At 42.5% G+C, this 26,070-nt stretch overlaps 2 long non-coding RNA genes across 7 annotated transcripts in view; both read left to right on the top strand.

The window, feature by feature from the left end:
* The window catches only part of LOC310832215, a 76,133-nt gene that overhangs the window by 16,913 nt on the left and 33,150 nt on the right, over positions 1–26,070 (top strand). For 4 of the 6 annotated variants that reach the window (XR_014558154.1, XR_014558155.1, XR_014558156.1 and 1 more), the window contains exons 2-5: positions 3,278–3,336; positions 5,432–5,573; positions 5,708–5,771; positions 6,126–6,281. This is a non-coding gene — a long non-coding RNA (uncharacterized lncRNA). The remainder of the gene's footprint in view (positions 1–3,277; positions 3,337–5,431; positions 5,574–5,707; positions 5,772–6,125; positions 6,282–26,070) is intronic. The other 2 variants (XR_014558158.1, XR_014558159.1) reach the window with 2 other exon arrangements.
* LOC310832241 lies at positions 10,482–15,979 on the top strand. Its single transcript, XR_014558190.1, has 2 exons — positions 10,482–15,851; positions 15,945–15,979. It is a non-coding gene; the product is annotated as an uncharacterized lncRNA (long non-coding RNA).

Raw genomic sequence — 26,070 nt, 5'->3', positions numbered from 1 at the left:
TGGCGGGCGGCAGCGAAGCCTTCGCTGCCGTCCCCCAGCATTTTAAAAGCCCCTGGGACAGCGGAGACTTCCCGGGGCGATTTTAAAATGCTGGCGGGCAGCAGCGCTGCCGCCCGCCAGCATTTTAAAATCGCCCTGGGACAGTGGAGGAATTATCCGCTGTCCCGGGACGATTTATTTATTTTTTTTTTTCAAAATGATTTTTATTTAGTTTTCCATCCATAACAAAGAAGACAAGACAATAGAGAAAACATACAACACGTATAGTTTCAAGCTCTTAATTTCATGGTCCTTACTCTCCCGACTTCCTCATACCTCCCCTTTCTGCATTCTCATGTCGAAATAGTTAATTAGCAAGTCCCTCCCTTTTTTTCAAATTGATTATACAAATTGTTCAGATTCTTCCACTTAACCATTATCGCTATTAACCCCTATTTTTCTCATTCAACATCAATCTAGCATTCACTGATTTTAGAATATTTCTTTAAATAGTCTTTAAATTTTTTCCAATCTTCTTCCGCCGTTGCTCTTCCCTGGTCTCGAATTCTGCTCGTCATCTCTGCCAAGCCCATGTAGTCCATCACTTTCATCTGCCACTCTTCCACGGTGGGTAAATCTGGTGTCTTCCAGTACTTTGCTATAAGAATTCTTGCTGCTGTTGTGGCATATATAAAAAAGGTTCTATCCTTCTTTGCAACCAATTGGCCGACTATGCCCAGGAGAAAGGCCTCTGGTTTCTTAGGGAAAGTGTACCTAAGTATTTTTTTCAGTTCATTATAGATCAGTTCCCAGAAAGCCTTAATCCTTGGGCACGTCCACCAAAGGTGGAAGAATGTTCCCTCCCTTTCTTTACACTTCCAACATTTGTTCTCGGGCGAATGATAAATTTTTGCAAGCTTGACTGGGGTTATGTACCACCTATAAATCATTTTCATAATATTTTCTCTCAAGGCACTACATGCCGTAAATTTCATCCCGGTGGTCTTTGCTCCCCCCCCCGCCTGCCTTCTCCGCTGTCCCGGGGCGGTCTTAAAATGCTGGCAGGCGGCAGCGAAGCCTTCGCCCCTGGGACAGCGGAGACTTCCCGGGGCGATTTTAAAATGCTGGCGGGCAGCAGCGCTGCCGCCCGCCAGCATTTTAAAATCGCCCTGGGACAGTGGAGGAATTATCCGCTGTCCCGGGACGATTTAAAAGCCCCCGGGAAGGCAGGCAGGGGGGACAAAGTCCTGGACCTCTTCTGAAGGCCGGTGGGGGGCGAAAGTCTTTGCTCCCCCCCCCCGCCGCCTGCCTTCAAAAGCCATCCGGGATAGCGGGAAGCGCTTCCCTGCTATCCCGGACTGCTTTTAAAATGCTGGCGGTGGGGAGCAAAGCCTTTCGGCCCCCGCCGGCCTTCCTGGACCTCTTCTGAAGGCCGGAGGGGGGGGAAAGGCTTTGCTCCCCACCGCTAGCATTTAAAAGAGGTCCCCGGAGATTTCCCTATGGGCTTTCTTCTTGCGAAGCAAGCCCATAGGGAAATTCGTTTTGCGAAGCGCCTCCAAAACGGAAAACCCTTTCGTCTAGCGGGTTTTTCGTCTTGCGAGGCCTTCGTCTTGCGGGGCACCACTGTAGTTGGACTACAATCCCATCATTCATGACCACTGGCCTTGCTGCCTTGGACTGACGGGAGCTTGAGTCCAACAACATTTGCAGGGCCGCAGGTTCCCCACCTCTGCCTTAAGTTGAACAGAGGTTATCTGTCACTTTTAACACCCCTTACCACAAATAAATAAGCATCTATTCCTATTAGTGACTCCTTGCAATCTGGAAAAGCAGTAATTGCATATCATTAATTGTGTTTGTGTTAATACAGACCTCAGCAGTCAGGGCTGATATAATAGCTGTTGTCAAAAATGAATTGGTACCATCTGGCTTTGTTGGGTTGCTATTGGGTTCTGCCGCTTTGTACTGAAGTGAGGTCTCCAAAATGCACTGAATGAGAATAGATGAAACAACTAATTGACTCTCTTTTCTCTGTCATCTTGGGTACTTCAGAGCTATGAAAGCGCACATGTACTTGTCAAGTGGACACAAAAAAGAGGTCAAGATGTCTATTTTACTCTGGCCAGGTCATGACCCGAGGCTCTGTGGCCAGTGGCTCCAAATCCCTGTAAGGCAGTGGGCCAGTAGTGAGCCTGTGTGTGTAAAAGAAACCCTCCCACTGAGAATGTAATTAAAGCAGCTTGGAAACAGAGGGGGAAACTCTGCATTCTCTAGGGCTCATTTTATTCCAGCTTTGATTAATGAGGTTGGGTGGAGTTAATGAACAGGGAGTTTAAAAGAGTGAGCAGCCCAAGCTGATACATCTCCTTTCTCTTGGGAACTTGCTAAGGGTTATGGGCAGCAACAATGATCCAGCAATGGGGGTTTGGGGGATCAGGTGCTGTCCCTCTCTGCTTAGATCATTTATGCAGAGAATTATCTCCAATGGTATTTTTCCTGCTCCTCTGTGCAGGGCACAACTGACTAACCTCTTCAATTTTGTAGCTTGAAGAGCCAGTGGGAGCTCCTTGAGCAGATCAGGCCATCATGAAGCAGTTAACTTTAGTCTTGATTCCCTTAGGAGTTGCATTGTCTGGGCATAAAACTGCCCTTTTCCCTTGTGTAGTTAAAGAATGTCAGAAGTCCTTTTTAACTGAAACCATCAAAGAGTAGCCCACGGGAAGACCTGCCTAATCTATCACTGCAGGTCTTTCTCACCTCTAATAGCAAAGAAGAAGAAATAGATACTGCTCAGAACTAAGGAATATCTCCATAGGTCTAGGGAGCAATTATTCAGTACATGATGTGGAACAAAATAGTACCATACTTAAAACACTACTGTGAATCTTTGGGGCTAATTGCCATTTTCATCTAGCAAGTTATCAAATATTTTCCTTTTTTCTTTATTACTGATCAATAACTTTCGTTAGAATCCTAATATCCATTAAAACACAATACATTTCTTCCTGAAAACGCATACTTTCTGTGTACCTCTCTAATCTTACATTCTGTCTCCCTTTTTCTTTGTTGAGCTATGTGTCTGCACTTTTGTCCCAATAATATTCATAGACATATTCTGCAATGCACAATTTAGTACCCTTTGCAGAAGCAAGTTTATGGTCTCAATGATTGCAAACAAATATCTGAAAATGTGGGCAGTTCTGCTTAAAGATGTTGATACCTGAGAACTACCATTGATCAAAATCTTTTGAATTCACTCTTACTCATTTTCTATTTCTTATTCCTTCCCTTTAATTAGCATTGAAGCAAAACAACAAGAAAAACAAGCCCAGCTGTGGAACCAGAACTTCCAGGAAGGTAGCCCCATTCTAAAGGGCCCAATAAATGTTACTGTGGCTGTTTTTGGGGTGGAAATTATATTTAAAGAGGTCTGCTCTTGGCAATGGGGCACCACCAGGCATGCGTTCAGTATCACCACTGGGGATAATATATTCTTTAAGTTGTTTGCCCTGGTACCTGAGAGAAATAGGAACTGAGGGGAAAGAGAAAACCTCTAGGGTAAGAGACTAGTTTGCTGAAAGAGTTGACTACTTGCATGAACCAAATAGTTGAAGGGGATTACAAGTCTGAGAGACAGACAAGTGAAAATGTTCATTGGGTTGTCTGGAAGGCCCAGTTTAACATCTGATTCACATTTTAGCAATTCTTGTGATGTCATGATTGCTATATTATAACATATCAGTCAGTTTTCTTGTTGCTGGCACTAGAGTACTTTATAAATGATTTTGTTGCACAAGATGGCAAGTAGCAATTCACAATCATTGAAGGCCACATTTGCTCTTTGCATGAAGATGGCAGCATGTCCTCCAGGTGCAGAAATGCCTCTTAAATGTGAATGATGGTCCCCTCTTTTCTTCCCAGTATATAACACCAGTGTCTCACAACAAATGTATCTGAAGAACCTGAAGAAAGAGACAATGAATGTGCTTTTGAAAACAAGGGGAAATTATAATTTTTTTTAAAGAAGAAAAGGAGTATGTGGCAGCTCCCAGTATTTATAGAGCCCCACCCCTATTACATCATTAGAATCAGAACATAAACCTATGAAATTAGAAAAGAGTGAAAAATATCAATGTTTCGTCCAGATCCTAGGTACTGCACCCTCGCTAAAGGAGGCTGTATGGATGATTCACTAAATGATTGTAGGATGATGTGTGTACCTGAGCTTATGGCCCCAAATTCTCTTTATCTTACATGCTGCTTTATTATAAAAATGACGACTAGACTACTGATCCTAAACTGAATAGTTAGTTGCCCAACACCCACTCCAGAACCCATTGCTCTCAACTGACTCGCATTCAAACTCCCTTTCAAATCCTCATCCAATCATCACTCACCACCAGGATTCCACAATCTCTCTTTCCCCCCTTCCTCCTTAACATTCCCATAATAATTCTTACATAATTACCTTGTAATACAATGTAATAGTTATTATTACATTCAATATTTTATACACACTGCTCCCTGTAACCATACTGTTACTGCAGGTTCTCCATCCCTGTTTTAAAAACCAAATGTCTTCTTCCAGATGATCCTTGGAATTGTATTTTGTTCGGGATTCTGGGGATTGTAGGTCTGAGAGGGAAACCACAATGGCATGAATAATTTTGGGGGAAGTCATGTGCTTTATAGGCGCCTTGGATGCTCTTTAAAACATACCATCATAGAATTGTAGAGTTAGAAAAGGACCCCGAGGGTCAACTAGATGATCCATGGTTGATGGCCATCCAAGCACTGCTTAAAAACCTTCAAGGAAGGAGAGTCACTGCTTCAGGGCCTAAAGGCCCCTGGAACAGGAGAAAACAAGCTTGATCCACCCTCCATGTAACTGCCCTTTATACTTTAGTTATTGAAAGGTCTGCATAGTGTGAATCTCATATCAGTGTTATAAGCGACACATTTCTCTCTACCCTTTCTCCACACCAGGGGTCTCCATGCTTTCCTTGCCTCGGGCTGGTTTCTCGAGCAACGATCACACAGAGGGCGGGGGAGCGTGCACCCATACACACACGCACACGCTATTTCCGGTGCACGTCCGGGTTGGAGGAGCACCGGAAATAGCTTGTGCGCATGCGCACGGGCCTCATCCGACCCGGATGTGCACTGGAAAACGTCCCCACGCTGTGCTGCACAGCTAAGAGTGGGTGCCATGGGCGGCAGCAGGGGGCGCCGCGGGCCGGATAAAGGCGTCCCTCAGGCCTTAACTGGCCCCCGGGCCGTAGGTCGGTGACCCCCACTCCACACCATGCAGAATTGCAATGATAACCAGAAGGCTGGAGTTTGGAACCCAGCCAGGGCTGGCTCTGGGCAGGATCCTTGCATTGCCAGGGGTTGGACTAGATGACCCTTGGGATCCCTTCCAACCATGCCATATTATGATTATATCAAGCAGCTAAAGGAACAAAAAGATGCTTCTGAAACATTTGGGAATCATAGGAACACTCACCCCACCAGTGGCTTCCCCCAAGAGCTTGCATCTTCCTTAGGAGAGAGGCATGCCAGAACAAAGACGGAAAGGCTCAGAGTTCAGGTAGGTAGAAATGCCAATTGAGTGCCCTATACTATCGGAATGCTTCCTTCCCATGTCCCCCACCCTCATGTGCCAGACTGCTGCTAGCATGGCTGGGAGCCAGGCGCGTGCTGATTGCTCCATTTTCTTTGCAGTGAGGGAGCCTTTCCCCAACATATACTTGGTTCTGGCCAAATCCCTGGAGAGACATGATGACCCTCAGGTATTGGGGCAGAGGGAAGGAAGGGGTCCTTGTGAAACATGTTTGTGAGTCTGTGGCTTCCAGCAAGTGCTTTTCAGAAGCATTGCTCCCTCCAACAGGGGAGGCAGAGGATAGCCATCATGGCTAGTTGCCTTTGTTGGGTATAGACACTTTAAAAGTAGGCACAATTATATCATGACAAATTGTATGTAGCTTAAGCCTTTAGAAAAGCTGTAGCTATTCAAATGGCCTATCATGACAAAGTTTAGCTGCTAACATCCCTCTGAGGAAGTGGCGTAACAAATGGAGGCTCTCACAGTGAAGGAGGAATCAAATCCTTACTATATTTAAGTCAGTGCAATTGACTAATTCCAGGAACAAGTTTCAGGAAAAACATGTAAGAAGGGATAATACCGCAAATCCAAAGGAATGGGAACATCTGAACTCTTGGTAATCATCCATTCCTTCAAAGCGTTTTTGCCCTGTTCTTCAGCCAAAAAAGGCTTCCAGAGTTGCTTACAAATGCCAATGGTAAGATAGTCAATTCCATGAAATTTGCAATCTAAAATACATAAACTGGGTTGGGAGGGAGGAAAAGAGCATATTTAGGCACTAGGTATTTTAACAAGTTCTTTTTATGATCAGTGGGAATGGAATGAATTGCAAGGTAGGAGCCAAAGGTTTCGGGTATTCCCTCAAAGTCTATGGGTCCTGCAGTCTTAACTCTCTCTTTGCTGGAGTCTGATGGAATGGCTGCAGATTGATGACACTTTAGCAGGGAGCCTGATGGAGCTGGTGTTTCAACAGAGTTTATGGAGAGGACTTGCACTCCTTCTGATGAAATGGCTGCTTGTATATGTCATCTACCGGTAATTTAGCTCCAGAAGCAATAGCCTTTAAATAGGATGGCTTTGTAAAAAGAATTACAATATGAGCAGGAAAGGCAAACAAACTAAAACAGATATTTGCAAGGCTCAGATGCAATCTGAACTTTTCAAGGTGGCCAGGAATGTCACATGGATCACAAAAAGTGCCAGTGTGCTGTAGAGGTTACAGTGTTGGACTAAGACCCTAGAGATTGCAGTTCTAGTAACCATTTAGCCATGACAGTGTTTTGAAGCTGTACTACAGAAAGCAAAGACAGCTGTATTGCATATGTACACTTAGTTCAGAACTAAACAAATTGGAAAATGTGAGAGCTGGCTACTTTGTGTGTGTGTGCTGAAATATAAAATGATTATTTTTTGAATGCTGTGCTGATTTGCTCCATTTTACTCAAGAATTAGGGTGGAATTGAAGAGTATCATTTGTAAGGTATTAATGTATTTGAAAAGGAAAAAGCTGGTGCTAAGTCTCTACTAACTGCTTTTTAGCCCCTGGTAATTGTGCTTCATGGTTGGAAAAGCTCTGTGTTTATTCTTGCCTGCTTAATTTCAGTTGCCTTTGTTATGGGTATTCCACTCCTCACATTAACCAAAATGCTTTAATTACAAAGCCATTTGTACCAATGTTGGTTAAACAAATCAGTGTTTGGAGAAAGCAGGATTCTGCCTGCAGAACTAATTTCCTCAGCTGGGTGGGAAGGGTTTGAGGGGGGAAATCCCCCAAAAAGTAATGTGGTGATCTAAGCAATCACAGCTGTCAGGACTGCAGGACGGGAGCAATCAGATACGTAATTATACTATTCTAATTACAGGGATTACAGAGATCGTGGCATTACAAATTGCATGAGCTGCGGGCATTAGAATACATTAAATGCTTACTTGAAAGCAAAGCAGGTGACTAAGCCAAGGATGCCCTGCTCTTTGTGAAGAATAAGACTTTGTGTGGAATTGATGACACATTCCCCTATTATCTAGATGGAATTTGGTATAAAGTGCGGAATTCAGACTCAAATGTTTCAGTGAAAAAGAGAGAAAAGTTGGACCTTAAAAAAGATTTCTAAGATAGACTTTGAAACCTGAGGAACCAGAAGAAGGGCTGGACAGGATTTCAGGGGGCTGGAGGTTAGAGCTTCAGAAGATGGCTATTGAGCTCATATACTGTACGTTGGCTTCTCATACGCCTCTGGCCACTGTTGAAACAGGATGCTGGATAGGCCTTTGTTCTGATTCAGCAAATTTCTTAATGTTCCTTATCTCTAAAGCAAAAAAATAAATGCAAGTACAGTGGTACCTCGGGTTACATACGCTTCAGGTTACAGACTACGCTAACCCAGAAATAGTTCTTTGCTTCAGGATGAGAACAGAAAGCGTGCAGCAGCGACGCGGGGGCAGCGGGAGGTCCCATTAGCTAAAGTGGTGCTTCAGGTTGAAGACAGTTTCAGGTTAAGAACGGACCTCCGGAATGAATTAAGTACTTAACCAGAGGTACCACTGGATTTTGCTCAATATTTGCAGGTAGCATTATTTTTCTACATATGGTGTAAAATACATTTTGATGATACTGTATGTGTAGCCTTAATGATACTGAGGTAGAGAAAAATGAAGGAAGCTGTAGGTGTAGGCCAACACTAATAACAGGCCATCATAACCTTACAGCAGAGTGGCAGCGTTAGCTCTGTTGCAGCAATAACATAGAATCATTGAATTTTAGAGGTGGAAGAGGGACCATGAGAGTTATCTAGTTCACCCCACCCCACCCTGCTATGCGGGAATCTTTTTGCCCAACTTGGGACCAACAATCCTGAGAGTAAAAGTTTTATGCATTTACCAACCTTGGTGTCTGTTCATTGCATTGGCTTTCCTTAGAGCAGGGCTAGCATTTGAAAAAATGTGGTTATGTGCAATGTGGAGTGAAGCAGACCTTTCCCGACTCTCCAGCTCTTTGATCTCATTTCTTACTGATAAGCATAACCAATAAAACATGAAATTTAAAGAAATCACAAAATCTTGTACATGCACTTTGCTGTTCATGTTACACAGAGTACTTGAGATTTAAAACGTCTTTATAAAATTTGTGTTATTCATAACAATTCAAGAGAGAGCATAAGCAGATCTGCTACCTTGCATTAAATTCTTAGTGTTTGCGAGAGAAAGACTGCAGCCCATAGAACTTCAGCCAACCTAGAACACGCAGTTCTGATTGAGGAAACTGACCACTGTAAACTATTATTAACCAGTGGTGTGCCTGATAAAGCAAGTGGTTGACCTTCCTCTGTAATACTGTTATTATTGGAAGGATAGAAACAAATTCATTCTTTTGTACCTTCTTACCACATCTAAATAAACAGTGTCATGAAAAGAAAGGAAAGAAAATGTACAGAAGTAGAGGTTAGTCAGTGTGATTTAGTGGTGTAATGGTTAGAGCAGGGGTCAGCAAACTTTTTCAGCAGGGGGCTGGTCCACTGTCCCTCAGATCTTTTGGGGGGCTGGACTATATATTTTTTTTGGGGGGAGGGGGAAATTCCTTTGCCCCACAAATAACCCAGAGATGCATTTTAAATAAAAGGACACATTCTACTCATGTAAAAACACGCTGATTCCTGGACCGTCCGCGGGCCGGATTGAGAAGGCGATTGGGCCGGATCCAGCCCCCAGGCCTTAGTTTGCCTACCCATGGGTTAGAGTGTTGGAGACAGGAGTTCAGATCCCTGCTCAGCCAGTCATAGTGTCTCAGCTTAACCTACCTCACAGGGTTGTTGTTAGGATAAAATGAGAAGGGGAAAAACAAAGTACACCACCTTGAGCTCTGGAGGAAAGGTGGGATATAAATGCAATAGACAGATGGTCTTATAATCATTGCTCTTCTGTCACACAGTTCTTACCTTTGTACCCAGATTTTCCATTTATATTGCCAATGGTGATGTTGCGATCTGGGATTAACAACATCACATTTTTTGGCTACTATTTTAATGCCTTTCTTTTTCAAAGCTGAGGAAATGTTTCAGGGAACAAGAAGCAAACTCAGCAGGTGGAGTGAAAATAGCTTGCAGAATATGTTTGGAAATTGAGAGTCCCATGGTGTCCTTAATGCATTAAGTTGAATAGGTGTCCCAGCAAAATGCATTTAACCCTGGAAGATTTCTGAAAGCCACCTCTCCTCCCATTTGTGATGAGTGCTTGTTTGCCTTTCGCACTTGTCAGTTCCCCAAGCAGCCCTAGAAATGATGAGTAGCAAACTCATTACCCCAAAATACAATTTGCAATTCTAATACAGATGTTATCCAAAGGTGCCTCTTGCGCTTTTATAGATCTCACCACTGTAACCCCCAGCAGGAGACATTCCATGTTTCACAATTGATTTCCTTCCTTTTGCTATAGCCGTATTGGTTCATTGGATGTAATACACATAGTTTTATCTCTATCATATGATGAATGTACATATCAGGCACATCAAGTTAAAACACATTAAAATGTGTGGCATTAATCTGCAGGCTTCATGGTTTTTTCGGTTTTTTAATAAAAAAAAATCTGAGTGCATGTTATCCTTGATCCAGTTGTGCATTTTAAAACTAGAAACATTCTTATGTGTAATGCTTGCATGCTGATCTGATCTGAAACTGAGAAATTGAAAGATGAGGATGGTCACCATGATTGCAAAGTAGAATGAGATACAAAATAGCCAGTGGAATTCTATAATTCTCTTCCTACATGTTATCTAGCCTCTCTCTAGCAAAGGACAACAGACTGAATTCTTAGGGTTATGAAGACTGTTGTCTTATAACTAATTTTGTCTGTTCTTGGAAAGTGATATGTATATCAGTTGATTACTGTGATTTTAGTGAGCCAATGTAACTGATTAATGCAGCTGGTTATTCACAAAGTACTGTATGTCTCACAAAATTTTCACTGTGTTTAAGATTAGTGTATGACTATTATAGAACAGCTATCCTTTACCCTGGTGCATTTTGGGGGGAGACAAACCACAAACCTGGGTTCAGACATGGTTTAGCCCATAGCAGTGCTGCAGAACCAAGGAAGGAGCACAGTGGCCATCATTTTTTACTCCAAGAACCCACTCATTTGTGCTAAGTCATAAATCTGCTTGGTGCTAAATGCACACTGGGCCCCTGAATCCAAGTACAGGATAATATGTTTCCTTGATCAAAGTAATCCAGCATTCAGTCTGTTCTAGGTTTATATGGAGGAAGTGCTTCTCTCTGCATATGACCAGATTAGGTCATCATTACAAAGGACAGAATCTGCTTTATGTTCAGGAGGCCTAATCCATTCTTTGAATTCAAATGGCCAGCATTCCAGAATGATCCATGATAGAATGTTATGATTTCAACCTGGAGATTCCATGTACCTAACAGGTCAGCAACCTCAACAGAATATATTATTAGTGCTTTATCCCCCTGCCTTCTCCCCAGGCAGTCATGGAACAAAATGAGTCCTGCGGGCTTAAGTAAATGGAAGAGAAGAAAAGACCAGTGCAGGGGAAACCTTTTGCAACCACAGAGCTCTTTTAAAAGCCTATGTGTTGCATCCAGCAATCCTATGTTACATGGCAAACAGAATCCCAGCAGCTCGTTTAATGTTTGCTGTGTTCAGTAAAAGTGTCTACAGTATCTGCGTTCTGAGCATCCTCATATCAACTCCTAAATCTCCTGTACTTTTGCAAGTATTTTGTGGATTATTTGACCCATGTAATCAGATCTTCATTTTCTGTTTTCTTAACATGAATCTTTTCGTGACTCCTAATTCAGAGGTAGGGAGCCTGTAGACTGTCAGATGTTGCTAGACTGGAGCCCACCCCACCTTCTCTGGCTTTGCACTGATGGATTGGAGTCCAGTACATGGGGGACACAGATGTTTTACCCCAGCATGCATTAACCTACTCCTCCACCTGTGCAAGATTTGAGTGATAAACAGGTTTGAGTGGTTTCTGCAAAAAATGTGGAATGATTACCTACATTCATCCTTCACCTTATGGTTTCCTTGTTATAGCGGCCATTCTGTGTCATGTACCATAGTAGTGATCTTGGTTCTCGGGCAGGGCTGATTTATTGTAAGTCCATATTTCTCTTACTCATTTCTTCTCCGATCTAATCTGACCTATCACTTTGAATTACCTGGGATGAGACTTGCACTACCTTGTTGTGTCTTAATTCCCCCCCCCCCCCGTATCCTTCGTCAAAGATTCTTTAGCTATGCTTCTGTCAGCACTAAAGTATTAAATAGCAAATATGTATTTTTTTCCTTGTGCTTCTAAGAAAATAGTGTGCAGTGTCCGTCTCTGTTTCTCTGTCTCTCAATCTCTTTTACAATTTGCAGCACATCAAAATGTAATTCTATCCTGTATTTTCCTAGTTATGTTTGTTCTAAGCAAGGTTCATGATGGGCAAATCCTCCTGTTTGCCTTATGACAATCTCCCTGTTAGAGAGATAATAAGAACAAAATTAGAAGGACTCTTGATAATCCAAGTGGTCCAAAGTGAATGAGGAATGCAAATCAGGTGAACAGTTAATTACTTTTTGAAAAATTCATTATTTGTCTAGAGCAGCTGATTGAAAAGCAGTGTTGCAATTTAAATTAAGACTATTTGTTCATTTCCAGAATGAAATAGTGTAATTTGACTTATAATCTGTTACAGCTTAGATGAGTAACAGTGATCTGAGCGCCCAAGGCAGCTTTGGCCAATTGAATAACAAAGCTTTCTGATGAAGCAGGTAGAGGTGAAATAAGGGACCTCTTCTTCTGATTCTAACATACAAGCACACACACACTAGCAATTAATTGTTGTCACTGTTGGAAACACAGTAGTGCTTTTATCCTACACCACTTGAATTTGCATATCATGTATCATTCTCCATGTTGCCCTTGGACATTATTATGATTGGTTGGAGCATAATACACAGTGATTCATCTTACACATGCAGCACTTTCCTTTTAATGAAGTTACAGGCTTTGCATATGAGTTAGCTTAGGGTGACATCACAATTAGAAAAACTATCAGATCTTACTCTGTAGGGAAACATGAATGTTTCTTTGCTACTATTGCAATAGTCTGATTCTTCTGAACAACGGGGTGTTTAGGAGGATGCAGCTGATCTAAAAATTTCCCTTAAAATCACAGGAGTGAGTTACGCATGCTTCAAAGTCATTCTGGGACATATTGACTATCTCATTCTATACAGCTGCAGTTGACACATCCATTTTCAATTGGCTCTGTCCACTTATAGCAGTCTGTGAAGTGCTTATTTATGCTTCAGACTTGTTTTCAGTCATTCTGATTTTGTGGCTTTTAACGTAAGTTAATATATCAAACCCTTTTATAGTCAAGTTGAATGCAAAGCACTCTGGACAACGTAGGATTCTGTCTGTCTTGCATTGGCACTTGCCGTTATTTATGTCACTACTTATATCTTGCTTTTCTATGTTATATCTGAAGCAGCTTATAACATCATGAAAATAAACTCATAAACATTGAAATTAGCAAAGTGACAATAAAATAACCTAACAACGAAACCTAGTGGCATCAGTTTAACACACTACCATCAGAAGTTTCAAAGCTCATGTTCTTGGATGGAATTAGTTCTTCCATGTATCATCTAATCTTATTTCAGAATCCTTAGGAGATGGCAGAGGCATAAACAACCATTTGTAAATTGCATGTCTTTTGAAAATCACAGTACAATTAATTCAGGAATAGGAGAAAAGAGAAGAGAGGTACTTATGAGACTCCTTGACCATAGCTCCTGGTTCCTTTCTCTCCTCTTCTATGAAAACTGTTTGTGGCCTGTGGTGAGTAGGCTGCTTCATGATGTTAGGATTGAAGTAAACTATATATTTATGCTGAAATTTCATATACAGTGGTACCTCAGGTTACAGACTCTTCAGGTTACAGACTCTGTTAACCCAGAAATAGTACCTCTGGTTAAGAACTTTGCTTCAGGATGAGAACAGAAATCGTGCTCTGACGGTGCGGCGACAGCGGGAAGCCCCATTAGCTATAGTGGTACCTCAGGTTAAGAACAGTTTCAGGTTAAGAACGGACCTCCAGAACGAATTAAGTTCTTAACCAGAGGTACCACTGTACTACTTGACATTGGGGGGAGTGGGCTAAGTGGTTTAGGAAAATTATAAAATCAAAATCAAATCTTGAAAGACAGTAGCAGGAGGTTGAAACTGAAACATCATAAGTGATAGAACGTCCGGTTGGAGTGACTATGGAAGACTATCTATATACTACTAATTTACTTCATGGGAGGGTCATTGTGGAGCAACTTTCAGCCCCAGCCAGAATGTCAAGCAGCCAGGGATGATGGGAATTGTAGTTCAAAACATCTGGAGATTACCACGTTGACTAGCCCTGGTCTGTTCCACAGGTTGAAGGATAAAAGTATGTGGGTGAGGCAGGGGATGAGGGTAATTGTGACTTGCTGGACATGGCCTCAACAATAAGCTGATGCCCAACTCCCAGGTCTCCTAGTTTGTGCCCCACAGTACCCATCATTCTGTGTCTTGAAAAGCTGTTCATCAGACAACTGCACAGCTGCAGTTTCCCCCATTGCTATCTCCATGCAAGAAACAGCTGCTTGTCATTCAGCTGTTAATGGGACAAGACCGGCTGGCATCAAAATTTGAGTTATGGCTTCCAAGGTTAATGACAGAGTGTCCTGGACTAGCTGGATGCAGAGGAGGGACTGCTGGTGGGACGATGACAAGCAGTCAGAGGGGGGAAAGGGGGCATACTGGGAAGAGAAGGTGTTGGAAGCTGAAGAAGCAACAGGGTTTAGTGATCAGGAAGGGTCTGGTGCAGAAAGCAGTTCAGAATCAGAGGCAGGAGAGATAGAGGGCCAGTAGACAGAGATGTGGCAGGCTTCTGAAGAAGCCAGGGGGTCGCTCCCTCCTGCTGCAACCAGCTTCCCTCCCCCATGGTCTCCCAGAATACGCAGAGAAGTGAAGATGCCAGAGCAAAGAGATACAAGACAATGGAGCCTTAGGCTACTGGGGAAGGAACCAGAGGAGGAGCCTTAGAGAGCAGTGGGAAAGCAGGGGCCTTCAGTCCTTGCAATTGCCTCATTGGGGCAAGACCTACTGGGAAGAGTTGCTGTGATCACTAGGCCTGCACTGTTTTGGTTTCTTTGCATAAGGAGTTAACTTCACTGACACTGGGTGTTTTATTACTGAACTACTCCTAACTCTGGCTCCTATCACAGGGTAGTTAATCTAGTGCATGCATAATCTAGGTCGGCAAAGTAAGGCCCAGGGGCCGGATCCGGCCCAATTGCCTTCTGGATCTGGTCTGTAGACTGTCCAGGAATTGCCATGTGGATCTGATTCTGATTGTTCGGGCTGCATTATTCCCCCCCCTCCGCCAGACACACCACAGCGGCACCTCCACCCTCCCTCCTCCTGGCCTCCTGGCTTCTCCCCACCCTGCGGAGGAAGGGGACTGGGCTTTGATTGGTGCCAGCAGCAGCAGTGTGATCGCTCAAGTGGCCGCCATTTGAAGCAGCCCCTCTCCGGAGCCCTTTCGTGCGCTGCTCATCATCCCTCCATAGCCACTGCTGCCATCCGGCCCCCCACAAGGTCTGAGGGACTGTGGATCAGCCCCCTGCTGAAAAATTTTGCCAACCCCTGATCTAGTGCTCTCCAGATGATATTGGACCAATGCCCATCAGTTCGAACCAGCATGACCAACTATTGGGGATGGTGAGAGTTCTAGTCCAACAACATTTTGAGGGCACCGCTATAGACCTCCAAGCCCAGACTAAGGACTTGGATGCTGCATTCCTACAGCAGATTACCAAACATTTAAAAAGGAGAGAGATAATAGTCATGGGAGACTTTAACTACCACAGTATCTGTTGGAACTCACCCTTTGCCAAGAATGTAAGGTCCAACAAATTCCTCCATTACCTCACTGTCAGTTCCCAGAAGGTGGAAGAAGCAACAAGGGGATCATCTCTCTTGTGCCTGGTCCTCACCAACAGGGAGGAACAGATCAATAAAGTGAAAGTACTGAGAACCTTGGGAAGAAGTGATCATGTTCTCTTGGGCTTATTTTTACAAAAGCAAGGCAAAGCTGAGTGTAGTCAGACATGTACTCTGGACTTTAAGAAGATGGTTTCAGAACTTTTTACTGACTGAAATCATGGTCAGAAATACTCAAAGAGAAGCAAGTCTAAGCTGGATAGGAGTTTTTTAAAGGTGAAAAATTGAAGGCACAAAGACAATTCCAACAAGAAGGAAAAGTAGGAGGCACTTACTGTAAACTGGTGTGGCTGCAGAAGGAGCTTACAGATGAACTGAGATGTAAGAAGGGCATGTATAAGAAATGGAAGAAAGGAGAAATTGCAAAGGAAGAGTATACACAAGTAGCCAACAAATGCAGGGGAAAGGTCAGGCAGGCAAAAGCTCAAAATGAACTCAGGTTTGCAAGAAAGGTTAAAAGCAATAAAAATATTTCTTTGGCTATGTTCGAAGTAAGAGAAAGAGTAAGCAAGTAGAAGGACTCTTGTGTGGAGAAGATGGAGAAATACTATTGAGTGACTGGAAGAAGGTGAACTGCCTAACATCTGCTTTGCCTCTGTCTTCATCCAAAAGGAAATTGATGCCCAGCCTGGTGATAACAGAATAAACAATGCAAGGAGGGAGCTGAAGGGCTAAAGGAGGGCTAAAGGAGCTTGCAGATGTGATTTCTGGGCCTCTGTCTATAATCTTTGAGAATTCCTGGAGAACTGGTAAGGTCCCTGTGGCCACCATCTTCAAAAGTGGGGGAAAGGAAGACCCAGGTAACTACAGACCAGTTGACAGTAAGAACTATTCGAAAGTGAAACTGACTCCTTTGGGATATGATGGACTCGCCTTCCTTGGAAGTATTTTAAGCCTAGGTTGGATGGCCTGTCATGTATGATTTAGTTGCGATTCCTGCATTTCACAGGGTTGGACTAGAAGACTCTCGGTGTCCCTTCCAACTCTACCATTCTAGGATTCATAGATGCTAGAAACAGTTTGATCCCTCTTCCTTTCATTAAATGACAGCTTCCATGACGGTTGCTGCTGCATATTTTCTCTGAACATCTTTTCCATGGGAGACCACTTCAGCCAGCAGCTGCACCCACCTCCTATGAATGCAATCATAGATGCAGGGCAATCTATTGCACTATATGAAAAATTAGAGCATTTTTATTCTTGTCTTTATTTTGATTCCTTCTAGGAGTTAGGAAAATAGGATTGCTGATTAAAATGGATACACTTCAGCTTCGTCCAAAGCCCTTCCTGACTGGCAATAAGATTGACCTGAATCATGCTAATCAACAATTGCTGTATGTTAGGCTTATGGAAATACAACATCTGCACAAAAAGGGAGGAGGATAATCAGTTGCTGATTACAAAACTTCACTTTATTTTAAAATGATTTTTTTGTGTGTGTTTTAAGGTCAATTTCTGTTGGGACAGGAAATATCAGTATGAGACTCCCCAAGCCCTTGCTCATTTTATATTAATGAGATCATCTCACACAATTGAATTAATATTTGCAATACATTTGATCAGACTGCTGGTCTTCCTATAGTGACTTGTGGATGGATACATTATTCCTACCATATAGATTTGCTGAACTCTCTTCAATTAGAAATTGCTTCATGTAGAGAAAAGTCTGTGTCACACAATCAAAATTATGAATACTGTTTCTGAATTGCATTGTAGACTTTCCCCATGAATACTGTGTGTAGCCATCAGTTAACTTCACTGTATACGGAAAGTAGCTAAATCAGTTGTAAAAATATTAATATTCCTTTATCTTAATGCCTGATCAAACTTATTTAGCATGTATTTTTGAAGGAGTGTTTTGAAATCCCATTAGTTATTTCATTTTTTTTTTTTATTTTTTTTTTGCATCAGGGACAATATAGTCAGAGGTAGGCAACCTTTTGCTAGTAGCTAACTGAATCTCTGCAGCTCAGGACAAAGTTGACTTGGGAAACCTAGACATATTTTATATTGCATATTAACATGCTACATCTATTTGAAGCCTTTCTTACATCTTTTTAAATATTGTAAGGAATTTTGTGCGTCATTGCTTCCTCCCTTTTTTGTGGGAGTATAGTGCAAGTCTCAGCTCAGAGGGCTCATCCAGACTTCCAACTTTCCCCTGGGAAATGCGCTCTTTAGTGCTGAATCAGAGCAATCAGTAATTGGGTTTTCTGTGGATTGGCATTTGCTCCAGAGCAAATGAGCAGATTTTCCCTGGCAGAGCAGTGGAGCAAACAGAACACTGCTTGGACATGTGCAGGACAAGTGGGAAACCACTTTGGACCCGTGCTTTCTGTGCACAAGACAAGTGGAAATGTGGATGTGCTGAAAGTCTACAGCCTCTGGTTCTATCTATGTTGCCACATTCTACAAATAGCTCTTGAAATCTTTTGATTCTTTTCCTATAAGGATATAGAATAGTTTGTGTTCTTGCTTGGACATTAGATTTGCTCCTTGTCTATTAGGCTTATGTGGCATCATGCCAGGAGCTACATGTCATCAACTCCTGAACAGACTGCCTGAGAGAAGAGGAACTTTCTTCTTTTCACACAGGAGGAATGACTTTTCCTAATATGTTACCATTACTTGCTGTAATACATGCCTGCACCACCTAAATACAAAATAGGTATGCTTTTTCCCCTGAAAAGAACTGGTTTGTATCTAATGCAATCTGTCTGCAGGTGGGAAAGACTACCTTCCTCTCCTCTCTTCTGCACCCCCATGTTCCTTCAAAACCTGCTCTTGAGTGTTGGGAAATCCTCCAGAGCAGATTTTGATGGTATGCAGATGAGAAAGGAGGAAGACGAAGTCCTGTTACATGAGTGGAAATTTGCTCATTCACTGTTGGGTTCTGCCCATAGCTTTAGCTATATGCAGATTAATGCAAATTGGTCGATTCGTTTGATTAAGATTTGTTTTTAATTAGGTGAGAGCCCTACAGCAGACCAATATTTAATTTAATGTGTGTATGTGTTCTATATAAAAAAGACTTGCAAGGTGAAAACATCACTGCCATCCACATTGCTGTCCAGAAAGTCGGAAACCAAGACTAGTGGGTAGAGATCTTAGATGAGAGTGAAAAATGAGATGACTTTGTGTTTTCGGAATCAGTAAATCATCCAGCCTCCTCCTGAAGAATCGAGCCTTTTATGGCTGCTCAGCCCCTTTTCAAAGACTGTTTTTCATGCAACTGGCAGGAGGCAGGGATCCAGCTGTTTCTCAAAGGACAGCAGGAAGTGGCAACCTCCTTGTTTCTACTGGTGGGTGAAGCTTGGTGAAGACTCTCACCCTTGGAAGCAGAAAGATCATCTGCAGACATCTGATGGGTCCCACACAGCCTCTTTGTAGCTATCAGCATGGGCTGGACTGATTCCTGATGGGCATAGAGCATGTGCATTGAAACCCCTGCCACATGTAGAATACTAACTCGAAATTCAAATTAAATAAGGATAATTAACAATTAACAAAAAGCTAAGCAGACAAGTAATTAGATATTCCCTGACTAGTGTTTACTGTAATTTCGTGACCCATTCATAATTAACCTCAGATTGTAAAGTATATTGATGAGAAGCCAAAGTATAAACTTGTATTAACAGTGACAGAATAAGGTGCCAATTAAACTGCATTTCATTCAAGCTTGGGAAAGCAAAGCTATAATGGGTTTTTATTATCTTCCCATGCTTCCCTATGCTTGGCACGTGCCAGAACGAGATTAGGAGTTGATGAAAGGGGATAAAAAAACTGCCTGATGTCTGTAGCAAGTTGGGGGCGGGAAGTAATAATAAAGAGGGTTTAAAGAAAAACAATAAAAATGTTAAGCAGCCTTCTGCTGTACAGGAGTGCATATGCATGCTGAATAGGATCCACACATGCATCCCAAAGTTAACCTTTTTCAGGTATGGCCTGAATAGCTGGGCTTCCAGTGCATTCTTTTTTGACAGACAGCCAGAAAGCTAACTCGGAGGCATTATTAACCTATCTGAATGTCATGTGCCATTCTATTGATATTTTGTTAAGCATAATCAATGGTGATAACTTTTTATTCCCTCCATTAAGTTTTGTTCTTCCTTGTAAGAAGCCACCTTCTCCATCACAGCGGATCGATTCTACAACAATGCCAAACCAAATGTGAGAAACTGCATTCCTAGGACTTATTCTTTCTTGAATAAAGCAAAGGGGTGTGTGTGATTAAATGAAACCCCTGGCTCTTAATTTCTCTACAGCGTGGATGGGGATGCTGTGGGATTCCAACACTCATCAATCCCACCAATGAGCATGACCAGTGGTTAGGAATGATGGAAGCTATAGTCCAGTAACATGTGGAAGGCCACAGATTCTCTTCCCCTGTTCTACAGAACATTGCCAGTGACAGCTGAAGCTAATCCCTGCCCTGTCCTTTAACTTATCTTCCATTTAAAAAATCAGTTTATCAGATTTATATCCTAATGTTTTGACCATCAAATCCTCCAGCAATTCAATAGATAATTTTAAAAGCTTACTTCTTACACCCCTCGCCTCATTGTTCACAATACTTTAGTTTTCACTGTAGGTTATGGTTTTGCTATAGCCCATTCCTTCCCAGCGTCTTACTACTATCCATCGCCATCTTGTAATGGATTAAAGAAAGCTTGTAATGTTAGCTTCACAGCTCCTAAGCACAGTTCCCATAGTTGCATGTCCTCCAGACAGTTGACTCTTTTAGACATCCTGCTTGGCAGCTGCCTGCTGTCCCCTGTGACAGCAGAATTCTCTTTATGATACTGTTTGCTCAAAAGAATGCCATTGAAATCAGTGGGATTTATTCCTAGGTAAGTGTGTATACGATTGATACCTTAGGCGTCCATCCTATGCCCACTGACCTGGAACTTGTACCTCTGTAGACATGCATAGAGCTAAAGCAGAGAGGAGTCAGTGCTGTTCACTTGTAGTGTGTTGTGTTGATAAGTATGGAATGGCAGTTACTTGGATGCTGTCCTTTCTACGCCCTTCTTCTTGGGATATCTTCTAATATCTGAGAAAGGGTCATAGCTTGGTGGTAGAGCATCTGCTTTGCATTCAGAATCTCCCAAGTTCAATCCCTAGTAGCCTGGTACAGCTGGAAGACACCTTTCCTGAAACCCTGGAGAGCTACTGCCAGTCATTACATATGATACTAAGCTAGATGGACCAAGGTTCTGGGCAGCTTTCCATGTTTCTGTGAGGAGCCAATATAAGGAGGATCCATATAATGTGTGTTATACATGTGCTAAAGTTGGTTTTTCTCAACTTTGTGTGTACTCCTTAAAGAACAGTTTGTATGTCCACACTACAGACATTTGGACCAATCCCCAATCCCTGCTCTATGATACATCCAGCTCTAAACCACTTACCCATTGATAATCCTTGAGTATCAATAGCTTTAACATTGCTTTGACAGCATTGCCCAACAACTGATGGTCAAATCTGGCACTAGTCTCTTAGGCAATGTGATTTGTTTATGTAGTTGTGGGTTGGAAGTGTACGTTGAGAAAAGAATATGCAGGTTTGATATGGTGGTCTTCAGAGTGTCAAACCAAACAATGCACCCCTACCCAAAGGAGTGTATAATTTAAATTAAATTATTACTTCAAGAAAGAAGGCTTCTTGGAAACATAGAAAGTTGCTTTATACCAAGTCAGACTATTTGTCCATCTAGCTAAATATTGTACTTTCACTGGTTGCAGCTCTCTACCACCTGATGCATTAACTGGAGATGCCAGGGAGATTGAACCTGAGGCTTGTATGCAAAGTGTGTGCCCTTGCACTCAGCTACAGTTCCTCCCCTTAAGTAAGAATCATGTCCCCAAACCAGAGGTAGGGAACCTCCCCTACTGCCTGACTCCTGTCCAAGCCAATACAGCTAGTGATGATGGGAAGCCTTGCTCTCCCGGCTTCAGCAAAAGAAACCCGAAGCCTTCAGAGTGCAGCGCGAGTTTCCGCTGCGCTCCAAAGGCTTCAGGCGGCTATCCCTGAAGCCTGGAGAGCGAGAGGGGTTGGTGCGCACTGACCCCTCTCACTCTCCAGGCTTCAGCGAAAGCAACGCGTAGCCTCCGGAGCGTGGAGGGAGCTTCGCGTTGCTATCGCTGAAGCCAAGGAGCCTGCATTCACTCCATAGAACGCACACACATTCCCCTTAATTTTGGGAGTGAAAAATACGGTACTTATTATTATTATTATTTATTATTTATTCAAACATCTAAGCTGGGACATAAAGGTAAAGGTAAAGGGACCCCTGACCATTAGGTCCAGTCGTGACCGTCTCTGGGGTTGCGGCGCTCATCTTGCTTTATTGGCCAAGGGAGCCGGCGTACAGCTTCCGGGTCATGTGGCCAGCATGACTAAGCTACTTCTGGCGAACCAGAGCAGCGCACGGAAACGCCGTTTACCTTCCCGTCAGAGCGGTACCTATTTATCTACTTGCACTTTGACGTGCTTTCCAACTGCTAGGTTGGCAAGAGCAAGGACCGAGCAATGGGAGCGCACCCTGTCATGGGGATTCGAACTGCCGACCTTCTGATGGCAAGCCCTATGCTCTGTGGTTTAACCCACAGCGCCACCCACGTCCCTTAAGCTGGGACATAATAGAGGCTTAAAAAATTATGGCTAGAGAATGTGGATAGTGAGGTTTTCCTCCTTTCTCATAATACCATAATTGTGGGTCATCCAATGCAAAATTGGTAGTAGATTAAAGATTGACACAATAACATTCACACAACACTTAGCTAATTTATGGAAGTTGTTGCCACAGAATGTGGTAGTGGCTTTTTACTTAGAAGGCCTCTAACTTTATGGTGCTGCCTGTTTTGCATATGATACAGCTCCCTTGCCCAAGGCAGCTAAAAAGTTCTGGTCAGTGTCTGGGTGGAAAACCAGCTATAAAATCCTGTATGTTGCCTTTAACTTCCATGATAGAAGAAAAGCAGGATATCAATGCACTGAATAAATAGAGGGGTTTAATCAGATTCATGGTTGTGCAATATTTGTCATGACTGCCTAAATCACACCTCTGTTCAGAGGCGATAAACCTCTACATACCAGTTGGGGTGGGAGAACAGCATAAGAGGACTGTTGCCTTCTTATGTGTATCTCAAGAGCATCTGTTTGGCCACTGTGGAAAACAGGATGCTGGACTAGATATTCCTTTGGTCTGATCCAAAAGGGCTCTTTTATGTTCTTACTTACTACCAGCTCAGCATGTGAAATTACATGAATGTATAAAGTACAGGGTAAGATGGAATTGACCCCTCTGTGTTAGATATTGAATCTAAGGAAGATAGCCCTCTCTCTCTTTAGCTGCTATTGAAACCATAGATTGGGTCGTGTCCTTTGAAACATCATCTGCCTCATTATGCAACTAGAGCCCTCTCCCCCTGTGTTCTGACTCCTGGATGCCCCCACATTACCCTGTCTCGTTGGAGTGTGGGTCACTGCTGTTATTTCCCTCCCAAGTTACAAGAGCCATAAAATTATTCTCCAAAGGGAAACGATTGCAGCAGATGCCACCTCCCCAATTCCCTCAAGTTCCAGACATGGATGTGATCAATGGCATAAACAAACAAGCGCATCAGCGCTCCAGCGTCTGCTGTGAACAAGGACAAGTAATCTTAATTAAGGTATTGTCCCAAAACTTTCTAAAATATGGAGAGCTTGCACTCTCAGTCTTAATAAAGTGCCTCAAATGAAGAACTAATTTATATTTAACAAGGCATTTACTGGATGTTAGTCAACTAAGGATTGATTTATCTAAAAACAAAAAAGTGGAGAGTTATAGCTGTCTCATCAGCTTACAACTGTCAAATTCTAATAAAAGTTTTAGTCTAATAAAAGTAATCAACCTAGTGTTTGTTAGCAGGCACTATACATTTTGCTAAAGTGCTAATGATCATCAGCAAGGAGGATTGTATGTCATGGGGTTTAAAGATTCATTTTATTTATTCACTGAAGATTCATCTCCTATCCATCCAATGCATTCAGTTGCTCAGACTATCTTACAATGATTATAATACAACTACTGTATCCTGTAATCAAACTATTTAAAACAAAGTAATATAAAAATGTAAACAAGTTCAGCCAATAAAAGACTATACAAAAGACCATCTGCCTAGCAATACAAAAGCTTAGCAGAACAGAAAAGCTTTCAATAATTGGCAGAAAATGGCAAGGGAGGGTGTGAAGCAAACCTTATGGAATATGGTGTCCATTGGGTGCAGCCACCAAGAAGGTCCTATCTCTTGTCCCAGACAAGCATTCCTCCAGGTCAGGCAGGATACAAAAAAGGGCCTCTCCAATGGAGATTAGGGAGGAGACAGGTTATTTAAGATGAGCTGGCCCCTGAATTTTCCTGGACCCAACCATTTAGAGCTTTGTAATCACCTTCACTTGTGGCCAGAAACAAATTGGCAAGTAGTTGCAGGATAGGTGTGATATGATCCCATGCTCAAACACCCGCTAACATCCTCTTTGCCACCTTCTGGACTGACGGAAGCATCCAAAGACTCTTCAAAGGTAGCCCTGTATATAAAGCATTGGACTGGTTATATCTGGTTATATCTAAGATCTTCGCTGAATGTCAGAATTCAGAAAAGAATAGAATGAAAGTAGAGAAGGAGAAATAAGGAAATGTGTTTAAGTTAAATGGAAAAGTAAAATTTTGCTAAGAGAACGGTTGGAAGTCAGGTCACTTATGTGGGTGTAGGGTAAGTTTATAGGTACGTATGGTACGTATGGTATAGTTGTCTTTGTCCATGGAGTTTTCTTGGCAGGGATACTGGAGTGGCTTGCCGGTTCCTCCTCCAGGAGGAGTGAGAGCTGGACCATAAAGAAGGCTGATCGCCGAAGAATTGATGCTTTTGAATTATGGTGCTGGAGGAGACTCTTGAGAGTCCCATGGACTGCAAGAAGATCAAACCTCTCCATACTGAAGGAAATCAACCCTGAGTGCTCACTGGAAGGACAGATTGTGAAGCTGAGGCTCCAGTACTTTGGCCACCTCATGAGAAGAGAAGACTCCCTGGAGAAGACCCTGATGTTGGGAAAGATGGAGGGCACAAGGAGAAGGGGACGGCAGAGGACGAGATGGTTGGATAGTGTTTTCGAGGTTACCAGCATGAGTTTGACCAAACTGCAGGAGGCAGTGGAGGACAGAGGTGCCTGGCGTTCTCTGGTCCATGGGGTCACGAAGAGTCGGACACGACTAAACGACTAAACAACAACAACAAATGGTATAGTTATATGTGGGTATGTGGGTACCTTTTGTTAAGAGGGTAAGGTAAGGTATGGTATTGTATTTGATTATAGAAGAAGAAGAAGAGTTTGGATTTGATATCCCGCTTTATCACTACCCGAAAGAGTCTCAAAGCAGCTAACATTCTCCTTTCTCTCCCCTTCCTGATGTATTGAATAGTATTGCAATGAATAATGTTGTATGTATGTCTTATATGTTTTACATGTTAATAATTTTTTTTTTAAAAAAAGAATGTCAGGTGAAGAAATAGGAGTACCTCTGCTGATGGCGTTCAATGAGGTCTTCAACTGGCTTGTAATGTTTTATTGAGGCATTACAATGTGCAGCCCTTATTGCAAAATTTTATTTGGAAGGGAGCAGTTGTCCTGTTGGAGCAAACCATCCTTGAACAAAATAAGACATAAGCAGAATAACATGGTAGAATCCTGAGATGGAATGAACTCTGATCACTTCAGACTGGAGTGCAGATAGGAAATTACCTGTTTTGAATACTTTCTTGCATTTTTTAAAAAAATGCCAAACTCACATCAATGCAAGTAGAATGCTGGGACATCAAAAAGTGAAGTGGATAAGACAAATCTCCACCCCAATTTTCTAGTTGCAGGGAGATTTTTAATTTAACACAAAAGAATAGTTTTTTTAATAAAAAAATTCCCCTCTAGATTCTACCACCACATTCTAATGCATGGGAATGACAAGCTTAAGTTTCCATGTATAACTGGATAATATTTGTAGGACTAATTTAATTGTGTGTTTCCCCATTTCCCTAAGCTGTCCTTCTTTCCAGACTTGCTTAGAAAGCACCTGGGGAAAGGGTCATGCTGTTCACTTCGGTGGACAAATTTCTTAAACAAACAGAGAGATACTTAACCACAAACAGACTCCAGGAAGAGAAGTATCTTCCTGCCAGGGTGGGAAGCTAGAGAGTGAGTTCAGTGTCCCTGGGTGTTTACAATTCCAGCTGCCCTGACTATGAATTGCTTATTTTTGGACAATAGGGCACAGACACTATAATTTGGTGTGTGATCATTGACACACCCTCTCCTTTGTCTTCCTTTCAAAGCCAATATCTCAGGCCCAGATGGGTTAATACATAATGCAGACATGCAAGTAATTGGCTGCCTTTGTATA

The sequence above is a fragment of the Podarcis gaigeae genome (assembly GCF_964106915.1).
Source record: "Podarcis gaigeae genome assembly, chromosome: 15".
Classification (NCBI taxonomy): domain Eukaryota; kingdom Metazoa; phylum Chordata; class Lepidosauria; order Squamata; family Lacertidae; genus Podarcis; species Podarcis gaigeae.
The sequence above is the reverse complement of the archived record's forward strand: the minus strand, read 5'-3'. Positions and strand labels throughout refer to the sequence as shown.